This window comes from Limulus polyphemus, unplaced genomic scaffold, assembly GCF_000517525.1.
Source record: "Limulus polyphemus unplaced genomic scaffold, Limulus_polyphemus-2.1.2 Scaffold1177, whole genome shotgun sequence".
NCBI lineage: Eukaryota > Metazoa > Arthropoda > Merostomata > Xiphosura > Limulidae > Limulus > Limulus polyphemus.
In genome coordinates, this window is record NW_013666787.1 from 180,208 (window position 1) to 203,952 (window position 23,745).

At 33.5% G+C, this 23,745-nt stretch overlaps 1 protein-coding gene across 1 annotated transcript in view; it reads left to right on the forward strand.

Moving 5' to 3' along the window:
- The first annotated feature begins 7,323 nt into the window (after positions 1-7,323).
- The window catches only part of LOC106462473 (probable G-protein coupled receptor B0563.6), a 65,242-nt gene continuing 48,820 nt past the window's right edge, over positions 7,324-23,745 (forward strand). The window contains exon 1 of the mRNA XM_013922399.2: positions 7,324-7,392. The gene's annotated coding sequence lies outside the window, so the exon portion shown is untranslated. The remainder of the gene's footprint in view (positions 7,393-23,745) is intronic.

Sequence of the window (23,745 nt, forward strand, 5' to 3'; positions counted from 1 at the left end):
ACACAGTTATTTGTGGAAGTGGGACACAGTTATTTGTGGAAGTGGGACACAGTTATTTGTGGAAGTGGGCACAGTTATTTGTGGAAATGGGACACAGTTATTTCGCCCAACAGCGAAATTATGGAGGGGCAATTGCCCATTCATTGTTTTGCAAAATCTTTTAATTTTGGACAGTGAGTAATAAAACTGTGTTTTAATAGTGAGGTTGTGTCTAAAACTGTCATGAAGCCAGCCTAATATTTTTGATATTATTTGGACATTCGAAAATGACAAATGCAACACCCAGGATTATGAAGTGTAACGTTGGTTTTAATTTTTTGCCCCTAACGCACAATTTAGGCTCTAAACCCGTCCATGTACATTAATGAATTCTCAAACCTTATGTTAGCAACGGCTCAGAATATCAGGGAACTGGTTTATGTAATGAAATTTGTCTAGAGAATTAACTTATTTAGCTGAACCCCCAATTTTTATGATGTAAAACATTATGCTTATTTAGTTATAGCGAAGCTGCTTATGGTATTTAATTTTTTCTACATGGTCTACATTCTTCGGATGAAGTATTAGCATTTTTGTGGCTTGAAATAGTTGCATGCAATAGCTTCTGTTCATGCTTTATAATTGCTACTGTCATATTTTGTATGCCGGATTCTTTATAATAGGTGTCTGTACTTGTTGGCGATAAATTTCAACAATTAACAAACAGCACACAGTCCACTTCTTTTAAAGTAATATATTAAAACAAGTCAAACATATATACAAATTTTCATTACACTGTTGGTTATCACAGTTGTATCCAGAGCTTTAAATAATTGTCTCTTTTTCGTTAAAGTCAACATAAGCTGAATAATTACTTTAGGTGTACACGTACCGAAGAAAGACTGAGTGCTCTAGCTTTAATATACAATCATTATGACAATGCTATCAACATTGTATGTAAGTTCTTTATGGTAAAGCACTCCAGTATAATGGAGCATGCTAACATATAATTTAAATAGTGCATACGTGTACGGATATGATAGCCAATGATTGAAATAGCTGATATATTATTGTTGTACAGAGTTGTTTAAATTATTAATATAGTTTAACAATTAATAACTACTCTTCATGTAGATAATACAGTACTTTACTATAATAAAACGTACATATTTGTGTTAATTTAAGTCAAGCTCCCAATGCAGTGTTATAACAGAATGATGATTTGATGACTTTTCATTGGATGTTTGTGGATTTATGTGAACAGCCATGCAATTGCTTCAGCTATATTTCATGCAAAATTGCTATGACACCTATTTGTAACAAATTTTCTGGGGACATGACCCCAGATCCCCGTAGCATTAGCATGCTTTGCATGCTGATTGGGCTCAGCATAGTATGTCTTGGTTTTTGATCTTACAAATTAGAAACTCCCTTTCAGACATTCTGCGTACTAGCCTGATAAGTGTGTCTACTGAAAGTCTATAAACAATGTGTGAAAAAGAAACCCATCAAATGAGTGGTGATTGGATTTGAAAAAAACATGCAATTGTAGAATTAATGTTTTACCAGTTATGATGTAAATAGTGTTTCTGTTTTTTTCCTAAATATGCCAATGATGATTGGAAGTCCAAAGACTGTATGTGAAAGAGGAAACTATAGAAATCCAATCAGTACTAGTAGTGACAACCCCCACTGACTAATTTATATCTGCCGTCACTGGATCTATGAAATATATGCATTTTAAAAGAAAAATAACTTCTTTTTGACACATCCCAAATCATTCCTAGTTGATATTACCATATTTGACAGATCCAAATGCAAATCCCCTCAGTGGCACAGCGGTATGTCTGCGAATAACGCTAGAAACCGGGTTTCGATACCCGTGGTGGGAAGAGCACAGATAGCCCATGTGTAGTTTTGTGCTTGATTAAAAAACAAACAAACAAACCAAATGCAAAAGCCTAGGGGGAGTTAGAGGACAAACAAACTTCTCTCAAATTATAGAAGGATGCTTTATAAATAAAGGTAGTTTGTAGGAAGAAACTATAGATCCATTTCTGGGGCTGGGGGGTCATTAATTTGCAAAAAACGCATTTCCCTTTTTGTGGCCGTTATGAAGTTTCTACCTCTTACTCCTCTGTCGGATCTTTACCTTTCTTTGGTACAAGTATTTATTAGTTAATGGCAACCGAAATTATGAATCGCTTACATCAAACATTTACGTATTTAACTTTATATCGTCAATAGAAGTTCCACATTTCTGAAACTACATTAGTAGATATATTAATACTGCCGGATTGACACTTATTAAACGTTTTTTCGATGGAATTCAATGAAATTTATCTCTTTATACAGATAGATAGATACGGTTTTTAATTAAGATAATTAGTGTAATCTTGTAAATAACTTTCTTCGTTGTTTCACTGCCATTTCCTCGAATACTTAGCACCACTGGAGATAAGGTACTGTCTGAGCTTTAACTAAACTTTCAACAACGCTTATATGAAAAGCAGAGATTAGATAGCCTCTAATTACAAATAGTAACGCTTCAGGGACCAATAAAACTTCTAGGTAGTGGAACAACGGCGTTCTGTTTCGTTATTTCCGGGAGTGAAATAATAGTTGTAAAAGTAATATAAATGCCGTTGTAAGTTGTTGTTGTTTTACCGAGGGGGGGGGGGGCATATTAACAAACAACGTATATATATATATGTGTGTGTGTGCAACACTAATCTCTATTACTTGATTAAAGTTTGAGGAGACTCTGAAAAGAAAACGTACAAACTATTTTATTTTATACAGGTTGAGACTGAACAAGTCTGTTTTTCATACGTGTTGATCTGGCTCTCATATATTTTATGGTTTTTGCTCTGAAGAGTCTCTGAAAATTCGAAACCGGTAAAAAATAAAAATTGATTAAAGTTTATAGATTATTATGTTTTATAATATATATACAAGCGCGCGTGAGTGCGTTTTGTTTTGTTATCTAGTTTAAATCTCTGTTTGTTTTTATGAAGACCTTAAATGTCTTGAGTAGTCATGTGTGCATTGTGTATTATAGCTTTACTAGCAGCAATATCCCATCTTCTCAATAACTGCTGAGCTAGTATAGAGCTTTCAACTCGAGATCCGTGGCTTATGGTTATAAATGATGAATTGTGACATTTCGGGTTATTAGATTTTTACTGCTTATTGTTGTATAAATGATATTTCCTTCAAGCTTCCAAAGAGTGTAATTATTTTTGTATGTTGTAATAGCGTAGAACTCTCTCAGATTGATGTATTTAATCCTAAAAAACAAACGAGCAAGATGGCGAATAGTTTAGCATTTGTATTCTTTAATAAGAATCTGCAACTTGTTGAGCCTATTTCTATTTAGAGATTTAGCTAATAGTAAAAGATACACGATTATATTTTTAACAATAACTCAGTTGATGAACAAGTTCCGTTTAGTTCAGGCGTTAATTTAAGAAGTAGCAATATTCTGTTTAGCTCAGACTATAATTTAAGAAGTAGCAATATTCCGTTTAGTTCAGGCCTTAATTTGAGAAGTAGCAATATTCCGCTAAGTTCAGGTCTTAATTTAAGATATAACAATGTTCCGTTTAGCTCAGGCTATAATTTAAGAAGTAGCAATACTCTGTTTAGTTCAGTTCTTAATTTGAGAAGTAGCAATATTCCGCTAAGTTCAGGCCTTAATTTAAGAAATAACAATGTTCCGTTTAGCTCAGGCTTTAATTTAAGAAGTAGCAATATTTCTTTGATACGTAGACTTCTCTGGAACTTATTAGCATAATAAACTTTCTAAAAAAATTATTTGCCAGTGAATTTTGTTGATACCATCATGCGGTAACATTTAGAAGTAGTTAGAAACGTGAAACAACCCATCTATAACTTGCTGAAAAAACTAATACCAAGTTATTACCCTAAACTGACAGATGTTAGTGGAAAAACAGCTTTTCATGTTGTTTTTTATATAACGTATCCTCAGATACGTTAAGTGTAATTTTTAGACCAGAATCTAGAATGTAAAATTTCTTCAAATTTAAGGGCAGAACATAGTCTCTAATAACATCGAAAGTGGTTTGTGGGTTTAAATAGTCTGTATACCTACAGGTGTATTGGGTCTACCACCAGATGGCTAAACAAGATCATGCAAATTTGTTAAGTGACAACGAATGTAGTATAAAAGACTACACTTCTCGAGATTGTGGAATAGTAATACGCTCATCTAAGATTAAGATCCTGTCTAAAGGCAGTGATGAGTGAAGCCTACTTATCAAAGAATTATTGCTACTTCGTAAATAAAAACCTAGTTCATCAATTGATCTATTGTTAAGAATTTAAGGATTTACATCCATTAAAATGTTATTCTCATGAATCCCTCATCGTCAAGAGAAGAACACTAAAAAGGAATGTATTGGAATGTTTTTATACCTCTGAAATATTTAGTTTAAAATGTAGCTGAGGTTTCAATAATGATATATTTAACTCCTAGGTAAGCTGAATGTTAATGGTGCATGCTATATGGATATAAACTACTACAAGTAAGTAAAGGAACTCGAACCAATAATAGACAGCCTACCACAACCAGTAAAGAGTACGATGGAAGAAATATACATTTTTAGCCATTGAAAAAGAACATCGTTAAAGATCAATAAGTACTAAAAAAATCAATCTTTAATTATGATGTTGTAGTATTTTTGTTATTAAAACTGTATATTTGGTGAAAAAAAGGAACATAAGGCTCGGCTTATTATTGAACTCGCCACATCATTAACCGTTCATCATTTACTTCTAGTACCATTCTTTTAAAGCAACTATGTACAAGGTCAAAACAAAGAAGAAGATTGGGCTCCTGTTCTAGCCAACCTTAGCTTGTGATATTTGTAGATCTGCTCATCACAAGCGATATATAAATAGTATGCCCACTAAACAATATGAAAATATTAATTAATAGTCAGTAACATTTTTAAAACGAGACCCAAACCTCAAGCGCTTTCGAATAGTTGACTATTCATCCTCAGGAGAATAAAGAGTGAATAAAGAAGAATAGTCAACTATTCGAAAGCGCTCGAGGTTTGGGTCTCGTTTTGAAAATATTACAACTTTTCTGGGTGATCCTGTGTGCTAACTTCGTAACCTGGATTAATAGTCAGTAACATTATCCATTCGTCATAAGCCTACAGTAAATATATGTTACTTATGTCTTACGATTCATAAGGTTCTTTTTAACCAGAGAGGGTGAATTAATATGGACACTGCAGAGGTTTGTTGTTTGTTTTTGAATTTCGCGCAAAGCTACACGAGGGCTATCTACGCTATCTGTCTCTAATTTAGCAGTGAAAGACGGACATCTAATCATCACCACCCACCGCCAACTCATGGGCTACTATTGTACCAACGAATATTGGAATTGACCGTCACATTATAACGCCCCCACGGCTGACCCTCAGATTGCGAGTCAAGCGCCCTAACCACCTGCAGAAAAAAAGACAGATAAGAAAGTCTAAAGTTACTGAACAAGGAGAATAATATAAAACTTGTTATGTTCAATACAAATGAAGGAAAGCGATAACTAATCGCTGTAATTAAGATAAAAACAAGTAAATATGCCACATGAATATTATAGTAAACAGAGAGTGTAACACATGAATATTAAAGTAAACAGAGAGTGTAACACATGAATATTATAGTAAACAGACAGTGTAATACATGAGTATTATAATAAACACAGAGTGTAATACATGAATATTATAATAAACACAGAGTGTAATACATGAATATTATAGTAAACAGACAGTGTAATACATGAATATTATAATAAACACAGAGTGTAATACATGAATATTATAGTAAACAGAGAGTGTAATGCCTCTCTCACATATATACAAAATATGTGCTTTTCTTACTTGCAATGACCAAACCACGTGAATATTAAATCCCTTGCTTCAAACGTTACTTTCTTTAGAAAACATAATAACAATAATGTGTTATCGTTTCGTGTGTTATCTCTCTTAACGCCATCGTTTGTGTTACATTTGAAGAAACTAGCCATTGGTTGCAAGCCTATCTGTAAGCATGTTAGTTGGTATCTGGCTTTGCTAACGGTTCAGAAAATCTTGAACATAACATTTCATTAGTCTTCGTAATGAGATAATAATAGTTCTTTATATTTGTGTGTTTTATGCACGTTCACATAAACTACCTTGCAGGGAAAGATTCCACCACGAAATATTTTGGTCCGTCGAACTAAGTTTCTTTTTTAATGAAGTTTGTCGGCTTTCATTTTTAAAGGAATAACCTATCCATGGGGTGCCCTAATATGAGGGTACAGAAGCTTTCTGTAATTTGTCTGTTACTCATAATTAAGACTATTTATTATTATCTATAAACGTTATGGTAGAATATTAACAGCTCTTTTGATGGAGGATACTGCATAATAATGATCTCTCTAGTATCTTTTGATGGAGGATATTGCATAATAATGATCTCTCTAGTATCTTTTGATAGAGGATATTGTATAATAATTATCTCTCTAGTATCTTTTGATAGAGGATATTGCATAATAATGATCTCTCTAGTATCTTTTGATAGAGGATATTGTATAATAATGATCTTTCTAGTTTATTTTGATAGAGGATATTGCATAATAATGATCTCTCTAGTATCTTTTGATAGAGGATATTGTATAATAATGATCTCTCTAGTATCTTTTGATAGAGGATATTGTATAATAATGATCTCTCTAGTATCTTTTGATGGAGGATATTGTATAATAATGATCTCTCTGGTATCTTTTGATAGAGGATATTGTATAATAATGATCTCTCTAGTATCTTTTGATGGAGGATAATGCATAATAATGATCTCTCTAGTATCTTTTGATAGAGGATATTGTATAATAATGATCTCTCTAGTATCTTTTGATAGAGGATATTGCATAATAATGATCTCTCTAGTATCTTTTGATAAATGCATAATTTCACCACTATGTTTTTTAAGTACAAGATTTGCTTCATAATATCTTATTATTATTATGGTAACTACCATGATTTACGTTTATGTAAACGTGATAAGAACTATACCTTTAAAGGGTTTTTCCTACGGTTGGCAAACGTTATTAACTGTTTATCTTGAATCATGTGTATTATATATATATACACGTTTTTTCTTTATTTAACGTTGATTGTATATTCATCAAGTATTGGAAATCAATTCAATTAGTATAATTTATTAATTAAAAGAAGAAGGTCTGCGAGTGGCGCTGCGATTGTATATTCACGTCTCTGATTGGCTGTCTTCTAATCGACAGGAGCACACTACGGACTGCTGGGTAAAGAGGACTTGTTATTCCAAACCTCCTAGTAACGAGTGGCTGAACCTTCGGTGCGAGGAAACTTTCTCCACAGGGTAGGATTTTAACTATTTTTACTTTGAAACAGTAAAATACACACGCTATTATTAGATTTACAAGGAATATGAAACATAATATTTAAATCAAAGCAGTAAAGTATTAGGGCTAGTGTGTCTTATTCTCGTCTGCAAGTAATGAATGTTAAAACTATACTTAAGTTAGTTTTGTTCCACTGAAATTTCGAAGCAGCAAGCATCATGGTTTCTGTTCATTAAACTTCATTTCGTAGACTAAAAGGATAAAATATCTCACTTCATTTTGTTTACAGTTTCTTGAAAAGCAACTGTAATGGATTGAAATCTGCGTTGAGTACTTGATGTGGATGTGTGAATTAGTTTTCATATAAACTTTCAGTTCGTTGATATGTATAAAATAGATTTACGCTCTCGCGATATGCACATCCTTGTGTGTGACTACCACTTTAAGGATATCTTGTAAAGTTTCTATAGATTAGTGCTGTAAAAAAACAAAGGAAAATATTAATGTTTAAAAGTTGTAACTTGAAGCTTGATTTTCCAAAGGTAAAAAGGGAATGTATAACTTAAGATTAGCAAAAAATATGAATATAGTGAGCCTTAATCTAATTAAGAACATTAAAATAATACTTTCAAAACTAGTAAATTCATATATAAATCAGGGATAAATAACTGTACAATAGTACACCTCTTCAGATCCTTACAATGAAGGTTAACAAACAGAACTGTCTTGTGTAATATTGTTATTTGGCTGTCGGCTCTTTCCATCAAATACAATATCACAAGATGACTGACTAGCAAAGACGCCAGAGTGCTGACTATGGGTTCATGCTACTGAAAACAGTTTGGCAAAAAGGAAATATATAACTTAAGATTAACTAATAGTCTATAGTGGTCTCTAGTGGGTCTTAATTTATTTAAAACATTAAAATGATGCATCTAAAAATTACAAATTTATGTGTAAGTTTACATAAAATTAATTTAGTTCCTTAATTCCAGAATTACCAATTGCTTACTTCTTTTAGTGCTACTCCATAACTATCACATGTGCAAGTTAAACATTTTCTGTCTAAATTAAGAAACCGTAAAGACTTTTTGTTGTGAACTCCTTTTACCAATAGTCTAAGTTGAGTAATATTACCTTAACTTAATCAAAACTCTAACTTATATAGACTGAACTCCTTTTAAGAATGGTCTAAGTTGAGTGATATTACCTTAACTTAATCAAAACTCTAACTTATATAGACTAAACTCCTTTTAAGAATGGTCTAAGTTGTGTGATATTACCTTAACTTAATCAAAACTCTAACTTATAGAGACTGTACTCCTTTTACGAATGGTCTAAGTTGAGGTATATTAACTTAACTTTATCAAAACTCTAACTTATAGAGACTGAACTCCTTTTACGAATGGTCTAAGTTGTGTGATATTACCTTAACTTAATCAAAACTCTAACTTATAGAGACTGTACTCCTTTTACGAATGGTCTAAGTTGAGGTATATTAACTTAACTTTATCAAAACTCTAACTTATAGAGACTGAATTCCTTTTACGAATGGTCTAAGTTGTGTGATATTACCTTAACTTAATACAGATTGGGGTAAAACTGCTGAGTTGGATATTTTTAAAGGAAATAAAGAAAAATTATAAAAAATATCGATTTCTGAATTTGAATTTACTAATACTTTCGTTTCTGTGAAGTACGTTTTGTTACTTTTTTACACCTGAATGTCCACATTGGAGCTATTGTCGAATTGAAAGATGACATCCAACATTAGATTTTCTGTCCTTTATAATTATTCTAGAACTAAAGGTCGTATTAATTTCTATTTCCATTCTTAGATTGCCTTTTAGGTTAATCGATTTGATGCTACCAGGGACATTGTGACTGACACCAAACAGGCGAAACATTTATCCTAATAACAGTCGTTTGGCGTGCACTAGTACAATTTGAAATCCGTTTACGCAAATTGAATTCAAACATGCCAGACTAATCGTGTAATTTCAAAATAATCTTGTGGTGCTTTGGTTGAATTGTCGTAACATAAATCTGCAATGAACATTAGTAACTTAATACCAAAAATATGTAAACAACATGCCGACACAGCGCCATGTAAACATTCCTTACGAAAATTGTAAAACAACAAAGCAGGTGACGCTATTGTAGAAAATATCATCACATAACTATCTAATGCAGTAAAACAACAAAGCAGGTGACGCTATTGTAGAAAATATCAGCACATAAATATCTAATGCAGTAAAACAACAAAGCAGGTGACGCTATTGTAGAAAATATCAGCACATAAATATGTAAAGCAGTAAAACAACAAAGCAGGTGACACTATTGTAGAAAATATCATCGCATAAATATCTAATGCAGCAGAAAACTGAAAAATTCACATGTCAACAATTTGTAAGATAAATGGTTGTTTGTTTAATTTCGCACAAAGCTGTTCGAGAGCTATCTGCGCTAGTTGTCTCTTATTTTGAAGTGATAGACTTGAGAGAAGACAACTAATCTTCATCACTTGGACTACTCTTTTAACAGCGAAGAGTGGGATTGACCGTCACATTATAACGCTTTCACGACTAAAAGAGCGAGTATGTTCGGCAACGTGTTTCGATTCCGTGACCCGCTTATTGCGAGTTGAGCACTTTAACCTCCGGCTCAGTACGAGTGTAACTATAAAAATCGCTAAATACTGACATGAAATCATTTGTTACTGCGAAATACAGTGACTGAATCGTCTTCACCTAATTTATTTATGTAAAAAGGAACCAATAACATGTTATATCCTGAAAAACACTTGGAATCAACGCATGAAACACTTCCTGAACCTTCAAAAATTAGATAGGCTTCCAGTTATCAAAATTAAGTACTTTGAAACTTGATGGTTAAATCAACAAGAAACTTGTTGAAAAAATAACTCGTGTAACTTGGAACGAAATATTAAAAATTAAAATAATTGTGAATTTTGTATCGAAAATGGAAAAAAAAATGTAGGAAATCAGACTTAGACTTCAAAAAATCTTAGATCGACAATGCACGAAAATAACTATTTATATTATTAGAAACTGAGTAAACGTACTATTCATTATTAAATATTTAGGTCACCGGGGACTATTTGGGCTTAGAATATGATAACACAATAAAAGTATTGCTCAAACAACGTTCTAGGGGCAAACATGTTTGGAAAAAGTCTTTTAGACTTGACGATATTGTAGCTTAGATATGAAATTAAAAAATATAACAATAAATAATTTGACTCAATTATAAAATTTTGCTCGAAACCAGTTTTTCTACAACTTAGCAGATTTGTTTCCAGACAAGGAAATATGGATGTCTTTATCTCGAGTTTTAATGAATCCTGTAGACAAATTGGACATTGAAAATTCTTTGCAACAAGAATGGGAAATGTCAGATGAATCTTATGATATAAGATTCATCGGATATAATTAAATAAGTAATTTTACATAACATTTTACACCCACTGTATATCATAGAGTCCAACAAGTTCACGTTTGAATACACTGAAGGTATTATTGTATCGTTTTAGGTTTAATTATTTTAGCAGGTTCCTCAGACTGTTTAAAGAGAATGAGAAAGAACGCTTTATAATTTTCATTGAATGTTTCATAAGATTCATCAACTTATTGCCCAAGAGTTCTGCCATAAAGGTCAGATTATGTTATGATGTTTAAGAAAGTGCTAAGGTTGCAAAAGAAGAATAGCGAAATAGCACTTACAGCTAAGTATTCTAATTATCCCGAACTTAAAGGAATGAGGCAGGTTAGAAGATCGTCATCTAATTTAAAGTCTATCGATTCGTTAATGTATGTAAGTAAAAAAGTGGCTTCATTTATTATTCCACTGTCATCTGCTTAATGCTTTAACTGACATAAATCAAAGACTAGGCTCAAAGAAAAATCCATCAGTGCTCATAATATAGGGTTTTGTTAAGCGTTCTATATTATCTGAAAAAAGCATAATGGAACGATAAAAGTCAAACTAAGAGCATAAATATGTGACCCTCAGCTTCAGCTGCTTACATTCCCCGAGAAAGTTTGTTGTTTATGATGATTGATTATCACAATGACGCATTTTACAGTGACCATGACGCGTTTAGAGATCAAAGATCTACATCCATTCTCTTAACCCTAAACTTTCGAAGAAGCTTGTTTTTTCAAACTGAAAAGACCAATTAAGTAAATGTGCTTGATTTAAGTATTGTTTAAATAGCATACAATAACCAAACTGATGTTTGTACAGTAAGGATTAATGTAGTGAATTAACAATTATTTATTTATTAGTTAATATAGCTTACGATAAAAAAAAGCGTAAGGTGTGAAACTAATATTTTTCTTTTATCTGTTTTGCTACATATAATTTTTCTATTAATATTCGTGTAATTTTGTACACATACGAATCTGTTTTGTGTAACATTCTTAGATAAAAGTTTATATGTTGAAGGCTTTTCCTCAATACTCGAGTATTAGAGGAAAATACTTGTTTTGAGGCTTAACTACTGAAATTAATATGCCGAAAAGAAGTCCATAAAGGAGTGTAGGGTATTAAAAACAAACAAAAATAGGTACGAAATTATGTTGTGAAAATCATCCAGGAATTGCAGATTAGGTTTCATAAAATGAATAAAAAAATTAAAGAAGAGGAAATATTTCAAGTTTCAATTTATTAATTTATTTTCAGTTCCAAAACCCTAACTAGGTCAGGTTAGACTAGTTTAAACGATATAAATTGTGTAAGGCACAGTTTTGACCCTTCTAGGTCGTTATCACTGATTGATTAACTTAAGATCCGTTTATTCTTATTACATGATGGCATGATAACACGTGAAGTATATAATGTTTTGTATATAATGATTTAGTAACGATTTACTTGCTAACCTTCCCACGTTTACTTATTGACCTTCCGGCCTCGACTAGTTCTAATTTTGACTTTTATTTGAAAAATCCTTAATTCGTTGTATTCTTAGCACTCCATGTCGTGTTTAAGACATTTCTCAACAAACTATCTATACATTGTTAAAGTAGCTTAGATAGATAACACATATGATATTAATAAGCTGTACTAAACCTAGCTGGCGAAGCATAACAATAATCAGTTATATTTAACATAAGCCTAGTATTATACTTACCGCGTTTTTTAAATTCTGCATTTTTTATTCGGTACCTTAAGATTTTCCTGAGAAGAAGAAGAAAAGTGTACAACAGTTTACTAAACCTAGTCCACATTGTGGGAAGTGGAACCACTTAATACGTATTTCAGAACTGTGGTGCATCTTTCAATAAGAGCATCAGGTTTTTTTTTCCAATAAGTGTTTGGTTTGATGATAATTTTAGCAGTAACGCAGAAGCTGCAGAAAATGTAACGTATAACGTCATCGTTATGAATCATAACACACGGTGAGGTATTGTTTGTTTGTTTTTAATGTCGCGCAAAGCTACACAAGGGCAATCTGCGCTAGCCTTCCCTAATTTAGCAGTGTATGACTAGAGGGCAGCTACTCTTGGGCTACTCTTTTACCAACGAATAGTGGGATTGACTGTCACATTATAACGCCACACGGGATTCGAACCCGCGACCCGCAAATTGCGAGTCCAGCGCCCTAACCACCTGGCCATGCAGTGAAGTATTGGCAAATAAATTCTTCATTTTTGAGTTTTACTTTTTACAAGTTACACTGCTAAATTAGAGACGGCTAGCGCAGATAGCCCTCGTATAGCTTTGCTCGAAATTCAAAACAAACAAACTCTAATTTCATTCCCTTATACCGTTTCTTAAGACTCGCTTATCTTACCTCTTACTCCTGATTAAATCTCTCTTTTTCAGCCTTACCTATACGAAAGTATTTTCCTTCCCACAACCATTTCTCTGTATTATTATTTTATTTTAGTAGGCTATTATTATTTTTGCGAATATTTGTTTATTATTTTCCTGCCCCCCAGTAGCACAGCGGTATGTCTGCGGACTTACAACGCTAGAATCCGGGTTTCGATACCCGTGGTGGGCAGAGCACAGATAGCCCATTGTGTAGCTTTGTGCTTAACTTAAAACACAAACACACACATAAAACACTTATTATTTTCCCTGTATTCATATTTCTAAACTTAATTTTAATTCTTCTGATTACTTCTTCCCCATATTCTTGCTCATTTTAATAATATCTACGTAATAATTTCAACAATGTTTTTATCAGTATTTTTGTCACCATGTTGAACGTGTGTAAAAAGGACATTTGTATTATCTTACTGAGCCTAATGCAACTGTAATACGGTCTTTACTGCTTGACAACGGGCGTCACAGAATGAAACTAGATAAAGTTTTCATTTATACGTAACATTTTATTCTTTATTATCATTTATCCAACCACTGGATTATGCCCCCTCCTACAGCACTGAAAAATAATAAAAAACTTGTTGATCTCCTTATGATTACTGTTTTGAAGTACCTTTGAGAATCGACCCTCTGTGATTTGAAGTACCTTTGAGAATCGACACGCTGTGATTTGAAGTACCTTTGAGAATCGACACACTGTGATTTGAAGTGCCTTTGAGAATCGACCCTCTGTGATTTGAAGTACCTTTGAGAATCGACACACTGTGATTTGAAGTGCCTTTGAGAATCGACACTCTGTGATTTGAAGTACCTTTGAGAATCGACCCTCTGTGACTTGAAGTACCTTTGAGAATCGACACACACTGTGATTTGAAGTACCTTTGAGAATCGACCCTCTGTGATTTGAAGTACCTTTGAGAATCGACCCACTGTGATTTGTTTTAACACTATAACTAGAGGGAAGGCAGCTAGTCATCACCACCCACCGCCAACTCTTGGGCTACTCTTTTACCAACGAATAGTGGGATTTACCGTCACATTATAACGCCCCTACGGCTGAAAGGGCGAGCATGTTTGGTAGGATGGGTATTCGAACCCGCAGATTGTGAGTCGAGCACCCTAACTACCTGGTCACGCCGGGCCCACGACATTAGAGAAAGGGTTGACGGAGTTTTAGGGTTGACGGAGTTTTATAATTATTTGAAACTAAACATTTCGTTTATGCAATAAGAGAACCTGGTGTTGAGTTGGAAGGTAAGGCGGTTTTCAAGGCTTCTTCGTGTTAAATTGTTGAGTGTTACATTTCTCATTTCTGAGACTACCATGTCGGAGGAACCACTGTGGTCAGGAGAATTGCTGTGTCTAGGAACTGGATAAAGTTTTCATTTAGATGTGTCAATTTATTCTTTATTATCATTTATTCAAGTTTTTTCTTCTCACGTCTTGCGGAACAACACTCATTCAAAAATCTAGTGCTTAGCGTGTTGTGATGTAGATTCTAAGTTCGCATCGCACCTTCAACTGTAGGTGCGTTAAAAGAGTCAATCCTGATATTCAGTTCAACCCGGACAAAAACATGGGGGACGGGTGCTGCTGACTGGCTGTCTTCTTTCTGGTCAATAGTTCAAAATTAGGGACAGATATACCGTAACCCTACAAGTCTCTGATATGGCCATTTAGCCCAAGTGTGCATAAGATGCCTTCAAGTTGAAAATATCATTCCTATCTTTCAATGCTATTTCTTGTTATTTTAATTATTCTTCAGTATACTTACAAATGATTACATAAAACCCGAAGAAGCACGAGAAGGTTCAACGGAAACAATTAGATGATTTCACTTTCAATATACCTTAAGATAAAAACCAGTTCTTCTCAACGTAAAAAAAAGGTGTATCAGAAGTAAGTGAGTAACGATAAGTTTTAAATAAGTTATTACATAATACATAAATTCATCAATTACTTAAGTACACTAGTATATCAAATCATTTGTGATTTTTTTATCAAATTTATTAGCGTTAACTAGAAGATTTCCGCAGGTAAGTTGGTAATTAAACACAAAGTTATACAATGGGCTATCTGTGCTCTGCCCACCACGAGTATCGAAACCCGGTTTCTAGCGTTGTAAGTCCGCAGACATACCGCTGTGCCACTAGGGGGCCGCAGATAAGAGTTAATGAATTTAGAATGAAACAACTTTTGTGTACTTGACCTTCTCGCACGATTAACCATCGCTTATACGAGCGACGGTTTCCTTCAGTATCTGTCAGCTACCTTTCATTCAATACCAGTCAGTTAGTTTTCATTCATTGCGAGTCAGCTAGTTTTTATTCAATATCAGTCAGTTAGTTTTCATTCATTGCGAGTCAGCTAGTTTTTATTCAATACCAGTCAGTTAGTTTTCATTCATTGCGAGTCAGCTAGTTTTTATTCAATACCAGTCAGCTAGTTTTTATTCAATACCAGTCAGTTAGTTTTCATTCATTGCGAATCAGCTAGTTTTTATTCAATACCAGTCAGTTAGTTTTTATTCAATACCAGTCAGTTAGTTTTATTCAATACCAGTCAGCCAGTTTTTATTCAATACCAGTTAGCTAAGAAATACTAAAATACATAAAGATCATCGTTGTATAATATAGAATTAAAATTTTATTTAAAAACCTATCAACGGTCATAAAAAAGGCACTCTACATGTTTCGACATTTTTCAAGTGATCCTCAGGAGTGTGAAAAACAAACATGGTCATGTGACTACTAGTTTACATAATTAAAAAAGATCACGCCATCTATTTACTTTCTGATTTTTAACTCTTCATCCTTATTTAAGATGAAATTATTTTTGCTGTGCTTCATTGTTTCTACGTTTTTTATAATATTTCTTGTCGTCATATTATTCGCTTGAGCCTAAATAACAGTTCCCCCCTCTCCCCACTGGATAACATGACCAGTATAATTTACATGTTCAGCCAGTGCGTAGTTTTCACTTTTGTTTTTAAAATTTCTCTTATGTTAATTTATTCTAAATTTTAAATTTCCTCTAGTTTGACCAATGTAATAAACACCGCCACATTCACATTTATGTATTTATATGTTGCAAAGCATTTGTTTTTCACACTCCTGAGGATGGCGTGAAAGATGTCGAAACATGTACAGTGCCTTTTTTACGACCGTTGATAGGTTTTTAAATAAAATTTTAATTCTATATTAAACAACGTTGATCTTTGAGTATTTGAATATATTTTAAATATTCATACAAATTTCCTTGAATTTTATCCACCAGTCAGCTAGCTTTCATTCAATATTAGTCAGCTAGATTCATTCAATACCAGTCAGCTAGTTTGCATTCAATATCAATCAGCTAGTTTGCATTCAATACCAGTCAGTTAGTTTAATTCAATACCAGTCAGCTATATTTATACCAGCTTTAATCACGAAAAGAAAAACAACAGCAAAAACTAAAAACATATTAAATACTCAGATGTTTCGAGATATTTAAATCCTGTCATCAGCGATCTGAAATACTTCAAAAATGGTATCAGTTCATGCGTAATTGTGATATTTTGTTTTCAATAGATAAATTGAGGTAACCGAATAAAACTGAAGAAATAAAACAGAATACAAGTGACTTAAAAACAAATATTTTAAACAGGCACTAAATAAAAATGAAAATAATGTTAGTTGATATGATCCAGGTTATTTTGTTAAGTTGGGGGTTTTCATTGAATGTTAACAGACTTTCTTTCGTAAGCAGTTCCTGATTAGATTAACCTGATGCCACAATTTTAAGTTATTTGTATAGAATATCATAGGAGGAGAGAGAAACGAATCTATTATTTTTTACGACTTCTATATAATATTCCCACATGTTCATAGGCAGCTCTATTTTCAATTGGCGTTTGGTCTTGCCAATATAAATGGCCTTGTAGTCACCACAAATGTATTGACAAACGACCCACGGACATTGTGGAATAGGGAGTATGTCTTTCTGATGGAACAGCTGTGCTTCCTGAAAGATTTGTAAGCAATACGCAACTTGTTTTAGGGTAAACTTTGTTTGCTTGTTAGTTTTTAACTTGAATGTTTATAATATTGCTTTGTTCTCCTAAACAAGTTCTGGATCAGCGTCAACGGAAATTCGGAAACAGTTTCTGTACATGAGCAATTTTGTTTGTTAAAAATATATTTGTTCTACTTTCTGAATTTATCTTTAAGGATTATTTCTATTTTGTTCGTGAAGTCTGTCAGTTACCTAATACTGATCATTACTTATCTTACTCGGTGAAACTATATAACTCTGTGGTGACCTCTTGACCACTACGTATCTTACTCGATGAAACTATAGAACTCTGTGGTGATCTCTTGACCACTACGTATCTTACGCGATGACACTATAGAACTCTGTGGTGACCTCTTGACCACTACGTATCTTACTCGATGAAACTATACAACTCTGTGGTGACCTCTTGACCACTACGTATCTTACTCGATGAAACTATACAACTCTGTGGTGACCTCTTGACCACTACGTATCTTATTCGATGAAACTATAGAACTCTGTGGTGACCTCTTGACCACTACGTATCTTACTCGATGAAACTGTACAACTTTGTGGTGACCTCTTGACCACTATGTATCTTACTCGATGAAACTGTACAACTCTGTGGTGACCTCTTGACCACTATGTATCTTACTCGATGAAACTGTACAACTTTGTGGTGATCTCTTCACCACTATGTATCTTACTCGATGAAACTATACAACTCTGTTGTGACCTCTTGTTTGCAGTGACTTACAAGCCGGTTTAAACTGCCGATAACTTAAGATACTGCTTGAACTTGACCTCAAGAACGGCTTTTCCAGGATGCTTCATCGACCATCTAGCTGGATAGCGCCCTACCCACCTAAGTTAGTAATAATTCTTAAATTCCCGTTACCTTCATGTTATAAAATAATCAGTCATTAGTTTAACTGTCGCTATGTATCATGCCTATCACGAAGTTCATAATATCTATCACTCCCTAGTAGAATTAAAATCTTAATTTCATGTGTGGGGCTGAGAGGAACAACTGTTTCTGAGCGCCCCTGGTTAATATTAAACCAAAATATATTTAATATTAAACCAAAATACCTGCCAAGTTAGTTAGTTATACCTCACTAACAGTCACTTTGTCTTTAACAGTCAGTTTAATGACCAGATAGATGGTGTAGCGATGGCCCAACCCTCCATAACTTATTTCTTTGTTATTTTGACCATTTGTGGTTAGACAGGTGCTCGGCGGAGTTCAAGCCCAGTCTGTAGAGAAGTTATGTTAATTGTACATTCCTACTTATTTCGTAATATTGAATATGTAAAACAAAAATAAAATTATATTAATAACCAACACCCTAGTATTAAGTTCGCCTACGAGAGGTAAATCGGCCTTTCTAGACGTTCAGATCAACTGCTTAAAAAACCAGTTCATCACATCCGTTTACCGCAATAAATCCTTCAACAGCCTCTACAACCGCTTTAAGGGTTTTATACCGACATATTTTAAAAGGAACGTTGTGGTTTAAACAGTGCTTACAATATCTGCTCAAATTTCCTCACCCTTCACTTAGAAATAGCGTTTCTACAAAACATTTTGAATAATAACGGTTTCCCTAAATTATACTGGCAAGTCTGAACGTCAAATGAAAATACGTGAATATAAACCTGTTGGAATATCGTACATCAAAAACCATTAAATTTGTCTCCCTCTCCCATACAGCTACACAGAGAAAAGTAGAAACTTGATAGCTATATACAAATAACTGTAGAAGTTTGTTATCAGGCTGATCTAATTAGCAATTATTTACAAAAGAAAGTCTGTTGATATCCAATGAAAACCCAAACTTAACAATAACCGTAGCTCATATCAACTGTCACTATTTTCGTTTTAATTATTGCCTGTTTTCGTGTCACTTGTATTCTGTTTTCTTTCTTCAATTTTATTCTGTTACCTCGATGAATCTATTGAAAACAATGTATTAAAAAATATATTAATCGGTACCATCTTTGGTGCATTGCAGTTACATATGAATCGCTACCATCTTTGGTGTATTACAGTTACATATGAATCGCTACCATCTTTGGTGTATTACAGTTATATATGAATCGGTACCATCTTTGGTGTATTACAGTTATATATGAATCGGTACCATCTTTGGTGTATTACAGTTATATATGAATTGGTACCATCTTTGGTGTATTACAGTTATATATGAATCGGTGCCATCTTTGGTGTATTACAGTTATATATGAATCGGTGCCATCTTTGGTGTATTACAGTTCGTTGATGATGGGATATGTAAATCTAGAAGCGTTCGGATATAAAATGTTAGCTGATGTGCCCGTTCAACGCAAGGTGAAGACATAAGGGTCCACGGAGGTGACATAAGGGATTAGATCTGAACGTGACCCTCTCTATGTCACTTCTCGGTAGGCCCTTAGGGTACGTACCAGGTTTGGTAGCAATCGATCTAGCGGTTCGCTAGTTATAAGCGGACACATACATAGACATTTGTCAAATAATGGCTTAACTGATATTAGTTGTAACTGTAGTTTTTCTTCTATTGATTAACATTATTTTCCATCTTATGAATCGATATTCCTATGTTTTCTTGTACCGAAACGACATGCTACACAGACATGTTTCTATTTCAAAACTTGAGACAGATATTCTAGACTGTATCATCTTCTATTAGCGTTGATAATTTAGACAGTTGTAGAAAAATGAGTTTCACATTTTTTATGAGTTTATTTATGTTATAACATTAAACACATTACTGGTATACAGTATATGAAAACTAATGGCTAATTTCCTTTCAGAAAAATTTACAACCTGTTAATCCAAGAACCTTGACTATTCATACTTAGGCATAATTTCTCTATACTGACAGTTGAAGGTACGTTTTTGGCCCTGGCAAGTCTGCCCTTTGTAAGTTTCTGAGGCACTTTTCATGAAAGCATACCTAACAAAACACCTGAAAATTTCATAAGAATTTCAAAGATATCAGGCACATGTGGACTATTCACGTTCTTAAGAGTGTTGCAGTAAGCAACAAAATATTGTCCTTACGGTTATAGAAGACTACGTTCTGGGTATACTTACTATATTCTGAGTATACTTACTACGTTCTGAGTATACTTACTACGTTCTGGGTATACTTACTACATTCTGAGTATACTTACTACGTTCTGGTTATACTTACTACATTCTGGGTATACTTACTACGTTCTGAGTATACTTACTACATTCTGGGTAAACTTACTACGTTCTGAGTATACTTACTACGTTCTGGGTATACTTACTACGTTCTGAGTATACTTACTACGTTCTGGGTATACGTACTACGTTCTGAGTATATTTACTACGTTCTGGGTATACTTACTACGTTCTGAGTATACTTACTAGCTTTTAAGGCAATAGGAATGTCCAGAAGATAGTATTTAGCTCATTCTTACTTCTGTTGGTGTAGTAGGATGTCACTCTCTCTCTCCAAGTTACTAATTCTCAAGTTCATTACTGGTTACCCATCAAGAAGAATTTAGCTTCTCGTAAAATTAGCTAACAAATATCATAAGAAGTCTATTTACACGGATATTATTAGATTCTTCCTTTTAAGTCTTTTGTAGTCATTCTATAGTTACAGCAGAAATTACACCGGATGCGTTACTCTATCGTTGTATCGTTTTTCTCGGCAGGTGACGCCTGAGGTCAGCTTTACGAGTAATCTCATGCGTCAGTAAAGTTACTTTTTCTCTCTCAACAAACCATTAGGCTTTTAAAAAAAAAGTAGAAAAACTGTGTACGAACTACGACAGAAAGCACTCTGATCAGTAGAATAAAAAGCGTTAAAGATTTACGTGATAAGCACCCCCACCCCCTCTGTGACTTGCTTTATTTTGTATCTTCAAAGACAATGTTATCTAACTTTCATTTACTGGACAATATTGGAGATTTCAGAGCTCCCAATGTAGCTTCTCGTCCTTATCTCTTGCTCCCACTCCCTAGGGTTACAGTTTGTGTAGTTTTCAAATACCGTAAGCTTTAGTTTTGTATTACGGATCATACTGGCAGTGCGCGTCATAAAGTTTTTATATTTGTTTTCTGTAAAATGGTTTGAGTAATCATTTTCTGAAAGGTCACCAAGAAATAAATTCCAGGTCAAATGTACAGCGCTGGCGGGTAATCCTCCATCCTTCCATTTTCCATAGGTGGCTGATATTTTACCGAATAAACTAAGTTTCCAAAAAACAACCTTTATGTACTGGATTTACAGTAGACAAATATCACAGAAGGCTTCATAACGACAGTAGCCTATTTTATTGAATTTTCTAACAGAGTTATTCATATGAACTGACAGTAGTTTAATTTTATGTCTATACCATATTTATATCTTTATTGACCTCATCAAAAGTAGAAAGATGAAACGACAAAATAAACTGGTATGTATTTCCACTTTGACGACAACTTGTCTAATCTTGAGCATAAAATATCGAAGATAAAGCCTTCAAAGTTACATTAAATAAAATGTTTTTTTTCTTCTTAAATTACTTTGCATTACACACACACTATTGCCACATTTTTTTCTATCTTGCAAATAAAATCGTTGGTATTTTACATCATCGTCTATTGACATCATCTAACAATATTGATATTGTACATCATCGTCTATTAACATCATATAATATTATTGGTATTTACATCATCGTCTATTAACATCATATAATATTATTGGTATTTTACATCATCGTCTATTGACATCATCTAACAATATTGATATTGTACATCATCGTCTATTAACATCATATAATATTATTGGTAATTTACATCATCGTCTATTGACATCATCTAACAATATTGGTATTGTACATCATCGTCTATTGACATCATCTAACAATGTTGGTATTTTACATCATCATCTATTGACATCATCTAACAATATTGGTATTTTACATCATCGTCTATTGACATCATCTAACAATATTGGTATTTTACATCATCGTCTATTGACATCATCTAATAATATTGGTAAAAGTTTAGTACAACTAGATAATCGGACAAACAATTTGGTAAATGTGTATACTTTTCTGCATAAATCAAAGTTTAATGATCTATTTTGCAGGTGATAACTTCCTAAAATATTCGTTCATCCTTTACAATTACTCATTGAAATATTTTAATACCCAACACCAACAGCCTTAGCATTCTTAGCAGCCATTTCTGTGTTGATGTGTACTCATAATCTTCAATAAGTGAGCTATGTCTACATATTTTAAAGAACTCTGTATTATTATTAACTAGCTGGAGTACCCGTCCAATGGACGGAAGTTGTGTAAATTCATGATTTATGAATGGTTATCTTAGGACATGAAAAGTTGCTTCCCTTATATGTAATTGTAAAATACGCAAAAACGCTCATAAGACTGGAAAACACAAAATGTTAAACCAGAAGTTTGCGTGTGTCTCAGCATGAACATAACAAACCTTCATGCAAAATTTGGTGAAGATCCATCAACACCCTGCGAAGTAGTTAAATGGACATACAACAGACAATACCATTATATTTATACAGATTTAGTGAACTTTTCTAAACCAATGCACCTGTTGGCAACTGCCCCTTGGATTAGTCCATCTGTGTATCGTTTCAGTATTATAATCCTTTCCTGCAGCCCTGGTTATCACTTCGTGTAGTTTACAGAACTGTGCTTTGTGCCAAATCAACAAGAAATGTATTATGACAGATCAACATGCAGTTGCTGCTCTCCAGTAAAGCTTTAGAAGTTACACTTGGAATGTGAGTGAAATTTTACTTATTAGAATCGTCACTTTACGAAACCTTTGCTAGTTAGTTGTCACTTCACTAAACTTTTGCTAGTTAGTTGTCAGTTCACTAAACTTTTGCTAGTTAGTTGTTATTTCACTAAAACCTTTCCTAGTTAGTTGTCACTTCACTAAACCTTTACTAGTTAGTTGTCACTTCACTAAACCTATACTAGCTAGTTGCCCTTACTAAATTTTTACTAGTTAGTTCTCACTTCACTAAACCTTTATTAACTAGTTGTCACTTCATTAACCCTATACTAGCTGGTTCTCACTTTAATAAACCTTTACTAGTTCGTTGTCACTTCATTAAGCCTTTACTAGTCAGTTGTCACTTCAATAAACCTTTACTAGTTAGTTATCACTTCACTGAACCTCTATTAGTTAGATGTCACTTCACTAAACTTTTGCTAGTTAGTTGTTATTTCACTAAAACCTTTCCTAGTTAGTTGTCACTTCACTAAACCTTTACTAGTTAGTTGTCACTTCACTAAACGTATACTAGCTAGTTGTCACTTCACTAAACTTTTGCTAGTTAGTTGTTATTTCACTAAAACCTTTCCTAGTTAGTTGTCACTTCACTAAATTTTTACTAGTTAGTTGTCATTTCACTAAACCTTTACTATTTAGTTGTCACTTCACTAAACTTTTACTAGTTAGTTGTCACTTCATT